Raw genomic sequence first — 19,989 nt, forward strand, 5'->3', positions numbered from 1 at the left:
ATACTGACAAGAATCTTTTGAGACAATCTGAAATGTCACAACAAAAAAATAAAAAAGGCAGCCCATATATCTGCGACAAGTGTTAACCCTCGGGTCCACCTGGGCTGGCCTTTGGGCCATGCTTGGGAGTCATGAGAATGTTACTGACAATAGAAAGTTGTAAGTGCTTCTGGCCCATCACTCTGCCTTCTTCTGCAGCCCAGAATGCCCAGCTCCTGGCTCACTGAGGCTGCATTTTCCATCTACTTCTCCACTGGACCCACTTTGTCTTTCTAAGGCTGCCCCCTTTTGTCAGAAGGTTTGCAGGCTTTCCGGATCAGAGATGGTACACGTGTCAGGTTTTGGAGGCACCTGCTGCCAGGACCAGCCCTCACGAGGACATGGGTAGTCAGGGGCTCTCTCAGTTCCTGGGAGCATGATGTGCTGGAGCCTGAAACCCACACTATCAATGGTTCTCGCATGCTCTGGCCCCTGCCTACAGCTCCGTCTTCAGCTCTCGAGACCCTACACACATACACCCCGCCTCCGTTCCCCGCCCCTTGCATTACACTCCAGCAGCAATGAGTTACTTGCAGTCCCAGGACGAGCCTCACTGTCTCTTAAGGTCTTGCTTTCACCTAGAAAACTCTCCTCCTCTCTGCCTTGCCTTTGCACCCTTTCCCTAGTCTCCTTGGCCGAAGTTCCTATTGACCCTTCCAGCCTCAGTTTAGATGTTGATTTTCGCAGAAACCCTTCTCTAATCCCCAGACACGTGTGTCCGGCTTCGTTGAAAGCACCTTTCACAGTATGACAGAGTATTTGTCTTTTCACTCATTGGTCTCTCTCATTAGATGATCATTTCCAACAAATTAAGAAGCACGTTTATCATTGTGTCCTCAGTGCATAGGGTAGGAGCCCGATACAAATTCATAGAAGAAGTGATGAGAATCAATGAGAGGTTACAACTAAGCCTGTGCTAGGCTTATTCTGGTCACCCCAAGTGAGATCCAACCCAGGGGGGCCAGCCCCACTCTGCTCAATGGAGGAGGACTTTCCAAATCAGGCCAGAGGCCCCTTTCCGCTCCAGCAGAGCTGTCCATCGGGGAGAAGCCCTGCACGGCCAGCTCACCCATTCCAGAAAGGCATCTGCCGGAAGTCAGAGACTTAAGTGCCTTACCAGTGACTGGCGCCTGGATTTAGCACAATGAGGGGAGCGGGAGAGAAACAGACCTCATCACTACAAGGGTATTAAGGCTTTGAGACAGCAAATTTTAGGGAATTAAGAAATCTAATCAGCCTGGTGCACTAAGAGGGAATCTGCCAACTCCTGCATGTGGAAAAAAAGCCCAAGTATCCTGAGGGAGATCCTAATTAAAGCACAGCCGATTTCAATTCCTCTGAAAAAGGAAAATGAAAGGACTAAGAGACATCTGCTGTGGATTCATGAAGGACCGCTTAAGGGTGCAGAGTGGGAGCAAAAGAAATTCTTGACGGTGCTGAAGAGGCACAGCGCATGTCTGTTCTCCAATGGGCAGAGCCAGCGAGGGATGGGACCTGGTACACAAAGGCGGTGGTTTTGGATGGTTTTGGCCAATGGGGCAAAACAGGAATGACCACGGTTTGGTGGACATGAAAGGGGAAGGCCGGGCTCCCTGTGCAGGCAAGAAGGGCAGAACGACCCCTCCAGCTCTCTTCAAGTTGCTTGGCAACCAGTGAGCTAAGGCTAAGCCCCGCCCCCTAGTGGGAGGGGATGTGCCCGACACCCACTTCCCAAGGTCTCCCCCTGCTGGGCATCTGGTCATCCCAGGGCTCCTCTAAATGTCTGGCCGCTAGGCTCAATCTGCTTGGTATCTGAGTCTAAAATGTTTATTTGCTTCTGTGAGGCCACTCTCAAGCTCACCACCCCATAAAAAGGCAGAGCGACAGATGGGGGTGTCCCTTCCCTGGAGCCCAGACCCACAGGATGTCCAGCTGTGCCCAGGTCTATGCACCCCTAGCTGCAGGGTGCAGAGATTACAGGAAAGCCATGACCTGTTGCCCATCTGCTTGTGCATCAGGGGACACCCTGGGGGTTGCCCCAGGCCCGGTCCCTGATGTATCTCCAAAGAGAAGTTTAGAACTGACTCGGGTAAGTGTTCAGATATCCTCAGTGTAACCTTGGGATGGCTGAACTGGAAGAGAACACAGAGGTCATACAGCCCCATCTCCCACAAATACAGGAACATAAAAAGTAAAAAACCCAGGGAAGATTTAAACAACCATTTCAGGCAAATAGTGATTTGGAGAGAATTTCCAAAGGGTGGTACAGGACATACATACTACTGAAATGCAGAGAAGGGTGTGGACCATAGTCTGGTCTACATCAAGGCAGAATTTTCGAAGGTCAACCAGAGCCAGGAGAGCCCTCTGGGAGTGAAGGGCAGGGCAGGAAAATTCTAAAACCGTTGGAGAGAGACAGCTTCTCAGACAGTGGCATCCAGGGAGACGGATGGAGCTCACCGCAGTGGTGTGGTTACATCTCCAGCTGTTGGGGTAATCTGATGTGTAACAAACTACCCCAAAACATGGCGGCCTGGAACAACCACGATTTCATGGTAGTATTCAGTGACATCACTGCTCAGGAATTCAGACAGGGCTCGGTTGGATGATTCTTCTGCTGCATGTTGCATCAGCTAGAGTCACTCACGGTGTTCAGCTGGTGGTGGCCACCCTGTAGGGTCGGATATGGCTTGTTCACATGCCTGGTGCTTTGATGATGAGGGTGGTGACCATAGGTCACTCTCCTTCTCTCTTAGTCAGGTCACTCTCCTTCTCTATGTAGTCTAGTGGCCGCCTCTCTAAATTTCTTTCTTGCAGAGCCATCAGACTTCGTAGCTAGCTCCAAGGGCTACCAGACAGTGTTCTAGGAGACCCACACAGACGCTGTAAGGTGTCTTAGGTCGCAGCCTCAGGCGTCCCACATGTCACTTCTGTCGCACCCTATTAGTCAAGGGAGTCCTTAAGACTGGTATGGCTTCAAGGGGAGGGGAATTAGGCTCCACTTCTCGAGGATTCACTTCCAGAACAAGTGTTTACAGACCACCCAGCCTGTGCCAGGCCTTTTCTAGCTACTACGGGTCGTGACGGAAGTGAATTACTCATGCTCCGAACCCGGGGAAGTTCATGTTCACGTGGTGACGTAAAAGCTAGCAAAGGCAGGAACTCAATGACAAAAGGCCATAGAAAAAAGGTAGCCTCCCTCAGAGGTTGGAAAACTGTGGCCTGTGGACTGAATCCAACCTGATACTTGTTTTTATAAATAAAGTCATAGTTGAGCACAGCCACACTCATTTACTTACTCGCTGTCTGTGGTTGTGGTGAGTAGTGGCAACAGAAATCATGTGATCCGCAAAGCCTAAAATGTTGACTCTCCGGTCTTTTTTTATTTTTTAAAAAGATTTTATTTATTTATTTGAGAGAGAGAGAACATGAGCGGTGGGGAGGGGCAGGGAGCTCAAACCGGGGCTCCATCCCAGGACCCTGAGATCATGACCTGCGCTGAAGGCAGCTGCTTAACTGACTGAGCCACCCAGGCGCCCCTACTCTCTGGTCTTAGAAAATATTTGCTGACTCCTGAGCTAACTTAAGAAGTGTGGCTGAGGGGCACCTGGGTGGCTCAGTTGGTTAAGCGTCTGCCTTCGGCTCGGGTCATAATCCAGGGTCCTGGGATCGAGTCCTGCATCGGGCTCCCTGCTCCACGGGGAGCCTGCTTCTCCCTTTCCCACTCCTCCTGCTTGTGTTCCCTCTCTCACTGTCTCTCTCTCTCTCTCTCAAAGAAATAAATAAAATCTTAAACAAAAAAAAAAGTGTGGCTGAATGCTAGGAACCATAAATCCAAATTTGGGGCAATTTTTCAGAATCCTTGAGTATGTTTAGATACTGATCCTTGACTTTCCACTTACTTTCATTTTCAAATATATTTTTACTTTTCTTGTTTTATATTATGTATATTCTATAAAATTTTATTTATCTAGAAACTTCTATATGCAAACTCTGTATTAGGTCTTAGGTTGTGAAAGGCTTACAATCTAATAGTGGAAATTTCAAATGTAGATATAACTATAATACAAAGCAGAAAACAAGACAGGAATGTGGGAGAGGAACAAGGTTGAGATTAACCATGTGCCAGGCTTCAGGTGTACCATTCATTTAAATGCTACAATAACCTTATGAAATAGCTATTAATAGACCATTTTATAAATGTGGAATTTAAGGCTCAGAGAAATAAAAGCACTTCCTTAACCAAGGTTAGTTGGTAGGTGGTAGAATTGAAATTCAATTACAGATTCATCATGTCAGCTATCTACTGAGGTTTTATTTACTTATTTATTTTCTATTACTATATTTTCCATTTCCACAATTTGTATTTGGTTCTTTTTCAGATCTGTGGGTAATAGATTTCATAGTTACAGTGAATTAAAATTTTTATAGTAAATTATTTTAGTAAATTACTGAAAATTTAATAGTTACTCTATTATTGATGCTCTTTCTTCCTTTCTCTTTGAGTATTTTAAACATACTTAAGTTGAAAGCCACATCCCCAATCTGCCCTGAGCTCCAAAATTGTCAGAAATCTGAGCAGAGCATGATAAATACACTGAGAGCTAGAAAGACAACTGAACTTCACTCAACCTGAGTTCTATGTCTGCAAAATAGTGGCTGTTAGTTTTTGTTTATTATTATTATCCTGGTTCTTCTGTGGGGTGTGACTCAAACATTTGCTCTGTCGGCTGGGTCTCATTAACATTTATTCTTCCTGTAGTTTGCAGTTTTTTTACTACAAGCTTGTCTTGTAGCTGTTGTATTTTGTGAATCCTACATGTCCTGACTTATGCAAACATCCTATTGAGTATTCTACCATTTACCTATTTTACCATTGGCCTACCAGAGGACCGACAGAATTGACTTGTTCTGGACCAACCTTTTTGTATATTTCCCAGTTTGGGGTTCCAACAGCACACGGACGGTGCTAATCTGGGTGCTGTGCTCATGGCAAGGATTGGAGCTTCCATTACTCAGTGCCGGCTTTCTCTTCCTCTAGCTCAAGTGATCAGCAGGTTTTATTGTTCTTCTCCAAGCAGTGGAAGGGAGTAAAGATCATGTGTTTTATTTTTGTTGGGTTTTGATTTCCACATATCAATCAATTTTATCTCCTTCTGTGCCATCTTTTGAATTGAAATCCTTTAAATTATATTCTTATGACTACGTATGTTAGTGTTAGCTATTTTGATTCTTTTTGTGGTTATCCTAGATGTTCAACATGTATACTTAACTTAAAATAGCCCCAATTTATCTTTATTATCTTCCTGAACAAGGATCATAGGATGTTTTCGTGCTGCTTACCCTCCAATAATAAAATGATGTCCACTTTTAGTTCTTCTTAAACCTCACAAATAGGCCATTTGATTGATTTATACATTCCTAGGTTGTATTGATTCACTCATGTTAATTTTTTTCCTCTCACCCTCCCTCCTTGAATCTCATGCCTTTTTTTGTGGCTCATTTTTCTTCTTTTCAAAATACATACTTTATGAAGTTCTCTTGGTAGTAAATATATTTTTTTTTGTTTCTGTCTGCAGATGTCTTTATTTCACTATTGTTCTGGAAGAAAATGGTTTCTCTGAATACGTATATTCTAGTTTGATGAGGATTTTCTTTCACACTTTTAAGATACTATTCTATTGACTTCTGGCTTCCATTTTTGTGGATGAGAAGTCAGCTTATAGTCCATACTCTCTTTGATAGTAATGTGCATTTATGTTTTCTGGGGTTCATTAGTTTGAGTGAACCTATGAAATTGTGCCTTTCAGTGATTCTGAAAATTTCTCAGACAGTAAGTATGAAGGCTTCCATCTCCCTAGTCTGTCAGCTCCTCGGTGGACACCAGTTGATTGTTTGTTAGACCTTCTTGCTCTATCTTCTATGAGTCCTTTTTCATATTTCCTGTCTTCTGTCTTTCTTGATTGCAATATTGATAATTAATTAAACCTATTTTCCAGTTCAGCAAGACTTTCTTCATCTCTATATAATCTGCCACTTAATCTATTCATAGAGTTTCTAATTTTCATTTATTCATTTATTATTTCCAAAAGTTCTTGATTACTTTTCAACATTTCCTGGTTAGCTTTGATAGTTATTTTGGGGGGAGGGGTAAAATGGTCTCTCATACTATCAATACCCTATTTTATTTCTTTAAATATACTATTTATACTTATTTTTATTTTCCCATGTCAATTCCAACACTGAGAGTCTTTATGAGTCTAGTTCTGCAATTTGTGGTTTTGTTGTTCATGATTTGAATATTAATCATATTGACTTGATTCTACATATTATGTAATTTGTTACAGTCACTGCATATCCCTGGAACATAATTCCTCTGGGGCCTTTCAGAGAGGATTCGACTTATATTCTGCTAGGACCCTGGGGCACTACAACAACATTGGACTACTTTCAGCTACATTTTTGATTTGGGCTATTTTTTATCAGATATGAATTCTGGACCCAAACTCCTGTGCTCATAGGCTTATGGGTAGAGACCCTTGAGGAGGCTTTAATCTGCTTTACCCAGAGATAAACATACATTCCAACCTTGCTTTCTGGAAAGCAAGTTTTTTAAAAATTATTTTTCCTAAATCACTTTTGAGAATCACTTGTCTTTAGATAGGGTTCCAGGTTCAACTCCCCCAGCACCCTTCCCCCAACTGCAAGTCCTATGTTTTGTCTACTGTCCCCTGGGTGCATGGATTATTAAAACCTAAATTCTTGGTTGCCAAGAATTGACAGATAGTCCTAGAGAAAGCAATACTTTCTCTTCTGGACCCTCTTTCTTTATTTTCTTATCATTTCTAACCTCTGGAGAATTATTTATGCTTTATTCTGGGTTTTTATGAATTCTGTGCCAGGAAGTTTTCTCTGGTCACCCAGAAATGGAGGTGTCAGTCCCTGTTCCTGGGTAGATATCAAAACCCAAGGCCCAGATCTTAGGCTCATGTTTTGTTCTAATACCAATTTGGATATTGACTTCAGCCCCTGCTCACCTCTTGACTTTAAACTCCCTCTTTCCGGCAGCTGGGAATCATCCCTATTGCTTTCAAATGTCACTGTATTTTTGGTTTTGTTATTATTATTTTTATCCAGGAATTCTATACGAGAGGCTGTGAAGTGTAGTAGTTAAGAGCACAGCATCTCATGCTAGACTACCAGGCTGTCCTGGCTCTACCACCCTCTAGCTGTGAAAACTTGGACAAGTAACTTAACCTCTCTGTGCGCTAGATCTCCGCAGTGATAGAGGAGACATAATATTGTGCTTACTGAATAGTTTCTGTGAGGGTTCAGTGAATCAGTCTACATAAAGCACTTAGAACAGTCCGTGGCATGTGATTTGAGCTGCATAAATTGTTAACTAGTATCAATTGGGTATATTTAAACCAGGATCCAGCCTTCCTGCTTCACTTAGATTCTCACAGGCAGACCTAACTCCTTCCAAAGCCCATGTTCTTTCCCTCACACGGTGATGTCTACCCAGGGCTGGGAGAGGAGCTGTGTGAGTCTGGTGAGACAGGACCGAGAACTACTTGCTAAATTGGTGATATAGAGTAGAGAGATGCTTAGCTGTTAAATAATAAAACAAAACCTCACTTCATATAATTAGGGGAATAAATTTGAAAGCAAGGGGCTGGGTAGGTTTGGAGGTATTTTTGTGATGGACCCCTTACTTGGGTAATAAAAACTGGTCTTCATGTTTGTGGCAGGGTGGACCTATGGGTAGAGGTTAATTGCCCACAAAATTTAAGTTAGTTTAGGTTGGAGGGAGAGCAGAATCTCAGGAGCTCAGCACAGTGCACAGAGCCTCATACATCATATCAGTGAATATTTGCTAATCAGAAATTAAACACCATTTGAAATTATTCCTCTTTTCTAGGGACCCGATAGATTTTTTCTAGACTCAGATTCTTGCAGTTAAGTAGAAGAACATAGGCAAAGTTAGGTGAACTGCCTTGTGAAATTTGCCCGGGTGTAGAAAAGAACTCTGTTACTCAGTTCCTCAGTGTTTACCATACAGGAAATGTAAACTAAGTAGCAGACAACAAAGGTATCCAGTGGGGAGACATCTCTTATGGAGTGCCACCAGGGAGGCATGGGGTAACACTTTATTTTAGATTTTTAATTAATTATCTGAAAGAGAGATTCAGTAGTGCTATTGGGACTTGCACGTGTGTTTCACCAGGAAGGATGGCACAGTGGCACAGAGGAGGAACGGAACCAAAGGGACTGGAGCCATGGGTGGGAGTGACCGTAAACCAGGGCAGGGAAGTGGGCAGCTGCCTTCTACCAGCTGTGGTCAGCATGCAACCCTTAATGGATGAGTACTCAGTGAGGTAGAGTCTTGCTTCTTCAAGATGTCTGGTCTACCAGTTGGTCCCAGCTCTTTGACTAGATCTCCACCCTGTTTCCATGGTAGCTGCATCACTCACGCTTAAAGGAGCCTTGCCCAGTGTTTAAGAGCAAGTCGGACAGACTGGGTTTAATGTCAATTTTCAGGAATGTAATTTTGGGTAAATTGCAACCTCCATGATTGTCTCATCTACACAGTCATGATGATCATGGCCAGGATGAGGCAGAAGTGAGCGAGGAGCCTAGTGGGTAAAGTTTAAAGAGGCACTCACACTCTGGGTTATGTCGGTACAAGGATGGCACTGGATCAGCCTTGAGAATGAGTGCTTCCTTCAGTTTTTAGCCCTAGGCACCCTACTTCCTCACCCCAGTTCCCCAGCTCTGGTGATGATTGTATCTCTGTCATAGGGCTGCAGTGAGAATTAAAAAAAAAAAAAACCACACGCACAAAGTAATTAAGAGTGCCTGATACATGGGAAATGTGAACATTCAGGTCCCTTTCCTAGCTCCAGTGTGCCAGACTCACCAGACTCTGGGAAAGTGACCCTAGGAATTTGTTAGAAATTTCAAGTCTCTTGAAGGGGAAAAAAAAAATCATCCTAGAGAAAAGAGATGCTGTCCTGAGAGCAAAGAGGAAAACTGGCTCACAGCATGGGCCCTCTGAGTAGCTGACATTTGTAAACAAGAATATACATTGTTGGATATAGAAATGGGATATATTTTTTTTTAAGATTTTATTTATTTATTTGACAGAGAGAGAGACACAGCGAGAGAGGGAACACAAGCAGGGGGAGTGGGAGAGGGAGAAGCAGGTTCCCCACTAAGCAGGGAGCCCAATGCAGGGCAGAAATGGGATATTTTATTTTATGTTTTTAACTAGTCGTAACTACTTTCGGCAAACACCTCCTGCTCAGTAGCCATTCACTTCCTTCTTCTTCCTTTTGAAAGAGACCACATCTCAAACGAAGCTGAAAAGTATAGGTGCTCACTTCCTCCGACTCCCTTGCAGCTATAGTAGGAGCATATGAACCTATTTTAGGGTGTTTCTGGGGAGAATTTTCTTCCCTAATGAAGAAAGATGCCTCCTGGTCCCACAGCCACCAGCCGGGAAGGAGAGGAAATGCAGATGGGAGGGTTTGGCCCAGTTTTGGGCCTGCCTGCATCTTTTCCCTTATTTCCTTTGGAATGTGGGGCTGGTGATTACACTGTCAAGAAGCTCCATGGGGCAGCCCTTGGCAACAACATTGAACAGGCACTGGGGAGTTTGTCAGCAGAAGTGCATGCTAGAAGCAGTCGTGGACATCTGAATCCGGACGAGGTGAGGGAGAGCGAAAATTAACAGCACCATGGCTTCATCTGAGAGTGTGAGGTGGACAATGAGAAGAAATAATCAACAAAGCCTGAGCTGGATAAGTCAATTACAGAAGGTAACACGGAAGGATTTAGAGCTGGGAATCCAGAAAAATCACAGAATGTGTTTGAGCCAAGAAAGGATATGAGAGATCTTCACATTTTGTGTTCTCTAATTTAAATTGTACCTTAGAGATAAGCAACCCTTTTCTGAGATAGGCCCAATAGCCAACATTTCTGGCTTCGTGGGCCATCAGTGTCTGTTACAACTACTCAGCTCTGCCATTGTAGCATGAAAGCAGTCACAGACAATGAATAAATGAGCAGGCATGGATGGCTGTGTTCCAATAAAACTTTATTAACAAAAAAGATGGTGGGCTGGGTTGGCCTGTGGGCTCTAGTTTGCCAACCCCTGCTCTAGGGTTCCAGGAAGACAGAGATGTAGTGACTACTTTCTGTCAGGCACTGTCTGGGCCCTGGGAATATACAGAAGAAAAAAAGTCACAGACTTTTTCTAGGATTTTATAGTCTCCCCTCTCCTGCTTTTTCAGTTCCTTCTCTTTTATCTCAACCACTACCATCATCAGCCTCCTTCATTAAGTGTTTTTTTTTTTAAAAAGATTTTATTTATTTATCCGAGGAGGGGAGAGAGAGAGAGAGAGAGAAATCATGAGTCAGAGGGGGTGCAGAGGGAGAGGGAGAAGCAGACTCCCTCCTGAGCTGGAAGCCTGACGCAGGGCTCGATCCCAGGACCCTGGGATCATGACCTGAGCTGAAGGCAGACACTTAACCAACTGAGCCACCCAGGTGCCAACATAAAGCATTTACTATGGGTCAGACCCAATTTTAGGAACTTTATGTACGTATTATTTTTAAGCTTCAAACAGTCCCTCAATATAGGTATTATTATTCCCATCTTGCTGACTAAGGAAATTGGGGATCCACCTTGCCCAAAGCTCTGGGGCTCATAGGTGCCAGAGCTGGAATCCAAACTTAGATCATTCGTATTTCAAAGTACCTGCTGATTCTAAGATGTGCTATGGATTCAGAAGAGGGAATCCAGAGACACACTGCCTGGAAGTGAATTCCGACTGTGTGACTTGGGATAGGTTATTCCGTTTCTTTGTGTCTCATTTTCCTCATCTATAAAATGAGGACGGCAAAAGAAGGTACTTCATGGGCTAGGTGATGAAAACTAGCTAACATGAGTAAATCTCGTCAGGACAATGCCAGGCATGTAATGGGTGCTACGTAAGTATTAGCTCTGATTGTTCTTATTAACAGGGGATCTAGACATGTGGAGCAGAAAGTTACAGCACCTTGGGTAGATATCACAAAGGCTCTTACAATGTAAGGAAATGCTCCTTCACTGCAGGCAATTTTGCTCCTCAGGGGGCATTTGAAAACATCTGGATACATTTTTGATTGTCATCATTGCGGGAAAGGGGACAGCTACTGGCGTCTAGTAGGTCAGGCCCAGGATGCTCCTAAATATTCTACAATGTACGTGGCAGCCCCTCCCACCAACAAAGAATTATCTTGCCCTTCGATGTCAATGGTGTCAAGGTTCAGGAACACTGTTGTAATGTTTTGAACAACGAAAAAGAACAGGTGGACCATGGACTGATGTATTTGGGCTTAGCCCAAGAATTGTTTAGGGCAAAAATGGGGTAAAAACACCTATCTCTACAGTCCAGGTCCTGAGTTCTTTCTCCTCCACCACATTGCCCCAGGGACAACTGTGGAATGAGCAATGCCAAACCAGGCTATGAGAACCCTATGTGCAGAAGCTTAGAAGCAGGGAAAATAGACCACAAACCTTTGGTCTGGGACAGACATCCTAATTCATTTGATGTATACTGTCTCCATGTGGGGGAGTCATGAGGGGCAAGGGAGGGAGGTGGGAAGGGGTCCCTGCTGAAGAGCTCAGAGCTGGGAGAAGAGGTAACAAGAAGCTCTGCTGGGCATTTGAGCAGAGGAGTGACGCCCAGCTATTAGGACCAGGGAGGTTCTGTGCAGGAAGCTACTGGAATCTGGTGGATCAGCTGGCAGGTGACTGCAGTACTTTCTAGAAGGTCCAAGGCCCCAGGCAAGGTGGACAAGAGGGAAGAGGTGACTCAGAGACCTGGTGGAGGGGCCTCCATGGAGCTGGGGCGTGGCATGTGCTCTGCCTTCCGTCAGGGACAAATGGGAGCTAAAGGCTTCTGGACATGCATACAAACCTTCTTCTGCACAGCCCTGAGTGATTCAGTGCCTGCTAATGAGGTTTTCTGGAGGGCTGTTAAAGATCATTATAAAGCAGTTTTTGCAAACTCAATATTAGTTTTTAAGTAGTTAGCAGGGGTGAGCCCTTACCGCTCAGTGTTAACCAAAGTGAGTGATGAGTTGCCACTCAAGAAACAGAGGGAGGCAGGGGTAATCCCTCCAGTCCCATGGGCGAGGGGGCGGGGAACTCTGAATCAGTGCTACAGCATTTATTTCCATCTGAGTCACAAAATGCTTTTTGAACACTCTCTCCATCCCTAGAACTGTGCTGATCATTACAGAGTAATACTAATAGTGATAATAGTGATAACAACAATTATAATACTGGAAACTTATTGAGCACCTACCATAGATTAAGAACTGTGCTAAGTCCTTCATAGAAACATAAGACATTCTCCATAATCTTGCAACTGTGCTGAAAAATGAGTATTATTAACCCCATTTCAGGCATGGGGATTTTGAGATGATAAAAACAGAATCAAGGTCCTTAGATCCTCATGATCTAATAAGACAAAATGCTTAAACAACAAATCAGCATTACATCATATAAGACTAGAAATTATCATCATTGCTGACATTTATATATTATTCTCAATGGGCCAGGTACTGTTCTACTCTCATTCCAGATAAAAGCTCATTTATTTCTCACAAAACACAAGGAGGTAGCTACTATAATCCCCATTTTCCAGATCAGGAAACTGAGGCAGAGCACTTCTAAGGAAACTTGCCTCAATTTATGAATCAGAGGAAGAGCCAGATGCAAGCTCAGGTATCGAGTTAGTTCATCTAACCAACACTCGTTTTATTCACCTATATAATGACTTAACACAGATATTGATCTCAGAGACTTGTTGCAAGGATCCAACAGTTCTATTGCCATAAAATATTTAGCGAAGCACCTGGCATATATTGCATGCTTCATAACAGCTTCATCTGGGTGTTTTGTTCACACCTTTATCCTCAGTGCCTAACACCTGCCCGACGTAAGAGAGGCAGTCAATAACTATTTGTCGAATGCATGTTGAAATGTCGGTTCTCAAACTCTCCGTTATTGTTACTGTGGAGAGATGAAGGGTGGTTTTACATCATAGTGTCTGGAAGAGTTTTTGATGTGGCTACGAGGAGAAAGGTGTTTTAGAGTAGGCAAAGACGAGGTGGGGAAACTTCTCTGACATAGAATCATAGGAGGGCTGAGACGCTGCAGGGGCAAGCCTCATCCCAAGCTTGGGAAAACTCTCTTGAGGTGTCTGGGGAGGAGATGTGTGTGGAGCGGAGGTGGTTGCCATGGAAGCCAACACATCCCCCACTGAGGAGGTGGACACACCTGGGAAAGAAGACACTTCCGTGCTAAGAACAAAGGCCAGTTCTCCTCTACAGCAGATGTTGCCCCCTGTGTCCTTAGGAGAAGCCCACGAGAGGGAAGAGTAGGGAGTTTTGTCAGAAAATGGGGAGGTCATCTCAGAAGTCCAAGGTGAAGAGTTTTAGGAAGGAGGTCATCAACAGTGTCAGACGCTGCAAAATTCTGTTTTGGGACTTGGCTGGATAAAGGCTGACCTAAAATGCCTGGTCCAGAATAGGCATACGTACATGTTGAGCAAACTTGCTGAAGATCAGAGAGTAAGTGAGCATCCGGGGCTTGGACTGCAGTGTCTGACCTCAAGCCTGAGCCACCATGCTCTCCATAAGTCACCTCTTAACACTTCCGTGTGAACACCCCAAGCTCTGCCTCACATATCTCCTGAGCGTATCTGTGTTTGTGCCCTTAATTCTTCCTGGCATACGCATCCTCTACCCATGTCAGTCAACATTTCTGCATTTTGTTTGAAAGGATCTAGTATCTTTCATCATGAGCCCTATCTAATTCTTCCCAGCTATAAGTCATCATAGATTTTTCTCTTGATTTTTCTACTCCATAATTATCTTGTAACACAGAGCTTATTCTACTTTTTATGACACAATTAGTTGTCTGTTGTTTTTGACCCACTTGGGGCCGTTTAGGGCAGGATGGTTCTCTTGATCATGGTGTTCCCCTTGACATTCAGCACTGTGCTTTCGACACAACACAGGATCACTAACCCTTGTTAAGTTGGTATAAGACATAAACAAGGTGTATTTCTCTCCATGTATTACCTCCAAACGGGTCTTTTGAGATTCCTCTTGTCTATAGAGCCAAAGTTTTCATAAAATTTATAGGAGGATCTAAAAATGCCCTTGGGCAAAAGGAGAGGTACCCAAAAGAGTGGAAAATTTACAGGAGGATCTAAAAATGCCTTCGCCCCAAAGGAAAGGTGCCCAAACGATTGGAAATGCCCAATGTACATCAACAGGGCACTCGCTGAATAAACCTTGAGATATCCATGCAGCTTTAACTGGGAACATGTTTACAGACAACAGTGGAGTGGTCTCTGGAATGTATTCTGGACCAAAGACACAAATTAAGCAAAGTGGAGAAAAGTATGTGCAATTTAAGAAAATGGGGGCAAGGATATAAATTTTATATGCATATATATGTATATATATATACTTATAATGATAGGAAGATAAACCAAAAACAGTTTTAAAAAAAGGTTACGCATACCTATAAGGGCATTGAAGAAACGAGATGAGGGAAACTGGGGAACCCAGGAACTAGGAAGATATTTTACATAATTACGAAGCAAAATCAAATCTAAAATACAGCAGTCTCTGAAGATTGAAAGCAAAGTGAAAGAAATGAATTTGTGTGTTAAACAATCAAATAGAGAATTGTTTCAAGTGACTTCCAAACACAATAGTTCGCATCCCTAGTGACGTATACTCTGCGGATAAGAACACTGGTAAAATAAACATAAACACCTATAGCGATCCTAATGTCGGTGTGGTGTTGATGTGGTTCTTCTGGGAGTTGTGTGTGTACGCTGTGAGATAAATTAAGTGCTTGTGTTGGTATCCTTGAGACCCAGAATCATTAGTGCGGCGGAAAGGATAAGAAGGTGTCAGCTTGAAGAGATTAAGTCAAAGCCCCTTAGTCCTGAATTTGATTTGGATGTTGGAACGTGACTCATAATGAATTTCTTATGAAAAAACACAAAAACCTTGTTTTTCTAGCTTGGCCCACTGGAATGTCTGGATGCAATGACCAATCCTACAGCAGTGAGCACCGCAAGTACCCATAGTGTGGTCTCCAGATACAACTTCCCAGTAGAAGAGAGCAGGGCTCTCTCTCACCATCTAGCATATTCTATACTTTGTTCATTAAAAAAAAAAGTCTGCCTTCTTCCGCTGATACATGAGCCCCACGAAGGCAGGCACTTTTCATCACTCGTTCGCTGCTATATTGCCAGTTCTACTAGGCACTCAATAAATATATGTTGAATGAACAAAAGGATGGTGTGGAATGTTAAGTGGTCTGGCCATGGATGCCAGCTTGATTTCTCTGCATTCTTTGCAGATTCATATTAACCTAAGCGCAGTTTCTCCTACATGAGAGAAACTTGAGAGTCCTCACAAATAATAAAATTATCTTCTTCTATTCTCTTCTGTCAGGTCAGTGGGTTTGGTTCCTGCCTAGCTGTCATTCTTGTTCTCTCTCTCTCTTTTTTTTTGATTATGTTATGTTAGTCACCATACAGTACATCATTCGTTTTTGATGTAGTGATCCATGATTCATTGTTTGCATATAACACCCAGTGCTCCATGCAATACATGCCCTCCTTAATACCCATCACCAGGCTAACCCATCCCCCCACTCCCCTCTCCTCCAAAACCCTCAGTTTGTTTCTCAGAGTCCAGAGTCTCTCATGGTTTGTCTCCACCTCTGATTTCCCCCCCTTCATTTTTCCCTTCCTTCTCTTAATGTCCTCCATGCTCTTCCTTATGTTCCACAAATAAGTGAAACCATATGATAATTGACTTTCTCTGCTTGACTTATTTCACTTAGCATAATCTCCTCCAGTCTCATCCATGTTGATGCAAAAGTTGGGTATTCATCCTTTCTGATGGCTGAGTAATATTCCATTGTATATATGGACCACATCTTCTTTATCTATTCATCCATTGAAGGGCATCTCGGCTCTTTCCACAGTTTGGCTATTGTGGACATTGCTGCTATGAACATTGGGGAGCATATGGCCCTTCTTTTCACTACATCTGTGTCTTTGGGGTAAATACCCAGTAGTGCAATTCTGGGTCATAAGGTAGCTCTATTTTTAATTTTTTGAAGAACCTCCACACTGTTTTCCAAAGTGGCTGTACCAACTTGCATTCCCACCAACAGTGTAAGAGGGTTCCCCTTTCTCCACAATCTCTCCAACATTTGTTGTTTCTTGCCTTGTCAATTTTTGCCATTCTAACTGGCGTAAGGTGGTATCTCAATGTGGTTTTGATTTGAATTTCCCTGATGGCTAATGTTGATGAACATTCTTTCATGTGTCTGTTAGCCATTTGTATGTCTTCTTCGGAGAAGTGTCTGTTCATGTCTTCTGCCCATTTTTTGACTTGATTATTTGGTTTTTGGGTGTTGAGTATGAGAAGTTCTTTATAGATCTTGGATACCAGCCCTTTATCTGTAGTGTCATTTGCAAATATCTTCTTCCATTCTGTGGGTTGCCTCTTTGTTTTGTTGACTGTTTCCTTTGCTGTGCAGAAGCTTTTTATCTTGATGAAGTCCCAAAAGTTCATTTTTGCTTTTGTTTCCCTTGCCTTTGGAGACGTGTCTTGAAAGAAGTTGCTGTGGCTGATGTCGAAGGAGAACATAGTTGCTGCCTATGTTCTCCTCTAGGATTCTGATGGATTCCTGTCTCACACTGAGGTCTTTCATCCATTTAGAGTTTATCTTTGTGTATGGTGTAAGAGAATGGTCGAGTTTCATTTTTCTGTATATAGCTGTCCAGTTTTCCCAGCACCATTTATTGAAGAGATTGTCTTTTTTCCATTGGATATTTTTTCCTGCTTTGTCGAAGATTAGTTGACCATAGAGTTGAGGGTCCATATCTGGGCTGTCTATTCTTTCCATTGATCTATGTGTCTGTTTTTGTGCCAGTACCATGCTGTCTTTGTAATATCCATGTTCTCAATTCATTTTCCCCACAATTTTTAGTTATCTTAGGGGATTCACAATTGGCATTTCATACAAACAATAGGAAGATCATTGCTGAGACAGGAGGAGGAAAATGGTCTCATCATAACTTCTTTCAGATTGATAATGGTCACTAGTTCTCACTACAAAGAGAAAAGGCCTGAGTTTTTTTGATTCTGGTCTATCTTAATTTCTATTACCACCACCGCCCCTGATTCCTGACCTTGGAGATTTTTGCAATCCATTAGTGGTTGGAAGCACCAAGATGCTCGAATGTGACCAGGTTTCACAAAAAATATAATAAAAAGGATAGAGGATGTTCAAATGATGTCAGGAAGTTTCAGTAAGTATTGTTTCCTGAAACTTTTGTTTTGGTTACGTATGTGCCTTCATGGGTTTGTGTGTCAGGTCTTGATGTCAAAAGCATTCTGTACAAATATTCATTCTATCTTTTTCCTTCCCTTTCCCTCCTCCTTATCCTTCTTCTCCAGTTTCTTCTCCTTTTCTCTCTGTGTCTGTCTCTCTTTCTTCTGAATCACCAGAGGACCTTGTTAAGAAAGGATATCTGATTCTCACTTCTCAGATCTCTTAACGGTGCCTCTTGTCATTATAATTCAAGCCAGCACCTGATCTAAATGTCAGTGTGCACAAGATGCATCTGGGGAGATGGGTGAGAAGTGCTTCCCAGGCCCCATGCACCCTCGGGACACTGACCTGATAGGTCAGAGTGGAGGCTCAGCATTAGAGTTTTAACTGGCTTCCTGGAGATACTGATGCAGGGTGAAGACCACACTTTACAAGTGCCCAGCATGCAAGAGGGTGCAGGTGTTGATCAATGCCAACGAAATGTGCCTGACTTGTTCAATGGTACCCATTCTTACTGGGACAACGAGTGGCTTGAGGCTGACATATGTCATGTCTGAAGAGATGAAGAAGACTCCTTACCTTGAGACAGCTTCCTCTTTTCATGGAATTACCCATTCATCGCTCCCTCCTCCTTTAGGGAAATTCTACTCTCACCAGCTCATGGAGGACTCATTCCCAGGCTTTGTCTCATGTAATAACGTTGTGGCTCTGCCTTCAAAGAAACGGTGCTGCTTGATTGTCCAGTAATTGTCCAGCAATTTGGTAAAGCTCTTGTGAAAAACAGAGCCCACAGACCATATGGCAGATTCTATCAAGAAGGTGGGATGCCAACATGTGGAGGCTGTTCTCGGCCTTGGCCAGCCTTTGAGGTGGCACAACAGATGTGTTCTGGTTTTCTCTGCACGCAAAGGTACATTCTGATAAGAAAGCAAAGCACCAACGTGGAAAAATCATCTACCTATTTTTAGGCTTAAAACTTAGCAGTTCGTGTGGCGGGACTGGTTGGGATAATGGCTGGGGAACACTCCCAGGTCCTCAAAAGAAAAGTGTTGCCCAAATACCTTGTACTGGTGATGTAATGAATATATTACATCTGCTTCACTGGCTTATAGTCTAATTAGTGCCCTGGAATTCCCCACCTCTTTGATTAATGATTGCTTACTTATAGATCTGTGTTACCACTCAAAACACCAGGAAGTGGGGGGGGGGGGCATCCAGCATTGACCAAGGCTCATCTTGGACCTCAGGTAATGGAAACATACATCATTCACCATTAATATATGTCAGGAACCATTGTAAGCAGATAACATGTGTTGATTCATGTCATTCTCCCACAGCCCTAGAGTGAGTACCATTATTTTCAATATTTTTGAGCTAAGGATATTGAGCACAGTTAAGGTTACATGACTTACTCAAAGTCACAGGACTTGTAGTCATGGAGTTAGGAGCTGAATGCAGGTAATCTAGCTGCTAAGCCACATTTCCTCTTAAAGGAGTTTACAGTCTAGTTTGGGAAGAGAGAAGACTTTTTTCCACAGTAAATAAAGTAACAAATGTTGTTTTGAATGGAGAAGGGGAAGTGGTAAATACATAGTATGGATGGAGCATGTAATTAACCAGTGTTAAGGTTTCCAAATTAGAATATGTGTAATTTATTCCAGTGGTTTTATGGCACCCTTCTGACAAAGTGGTTAATAATAGATCATAGATATGTCGAAGTGTGTCAGCTTTTGCTCACATTTCTGATGGGGGGATCTTCTGGATTGGCTGGACCCAATGAATCTCAGCAGAGTTTGCTCATATATTTGCATTCAGTCAGAAGGTTCTTTGGTCCTGGAGGCCAGCTGGTACCGGATGATGCTAGCTGGTACTCAGATGTCTGGTGGTTTACTGGTGGGGAGCAACAGGGGTAACTGTGCCACATGTTTATAATCATCCCAAGGGCTAGCTCAGGATTTTTCACATGGCAGGCTAGCCCAGGCTGATTCAAATGATGCCTTATTCAAGAAGAGCAAAAGAGGGAAAAGCCCAGTGTGTAAGCCCTTTGAAGAAGAATTTTTGGCACCTTTACAATCTACCTCTGCAAAGTTGCTTACATTCCTCTCACATGCAAAATAAGTTTGTGCCATCTCTGGATCCTCTATAACATCATCCAATTATAGCATCCAGATTAAAGCCTAGGATCTCCTGATCTACATCAGGTCTAGATATGGATGAGACTTCTTGGATATGGTCCTTTGAATGTGGGCCGCCTTCATCTTAAGACCTTGAACTAGTAAAGAGTTATCTGATCCCAACCCCCTGCCCCCCACCCCCAATTACCATAGTCATACAGGGAAGGACAGCCATAGAAGTGAAAATAATGAGAAGTACATAACCATCCTGATCCAGAACAATTCTGAAATCCCTCCAGGCAGATGTTGCATAGTCACCTTATTGTGGACACAGGGAGTGTTCCTTGACTCAGTTTAGCTCCTTTTTTTTTTTTTATTAGGGAGAGAAAGAGAGAGAGAAAGGCAGAGACAGGGAGAGAGAGAGTC

This window comes from Phoca vitulina, unplaced genomic scaffold, assembly GCF_004348235.1.
Source record: "Phoca vitulina isolate PV1807 unplaced genomic scaffold, GSC_HSeal_1.0 scaffold19, whole genome shotgun sequence".
NCBI classification, from domain to species: Eukaryota; Metazoa; Chordata; class Mammalia; order Carnivora; family Phocidae; genus Phoca; species Phoca vitulina.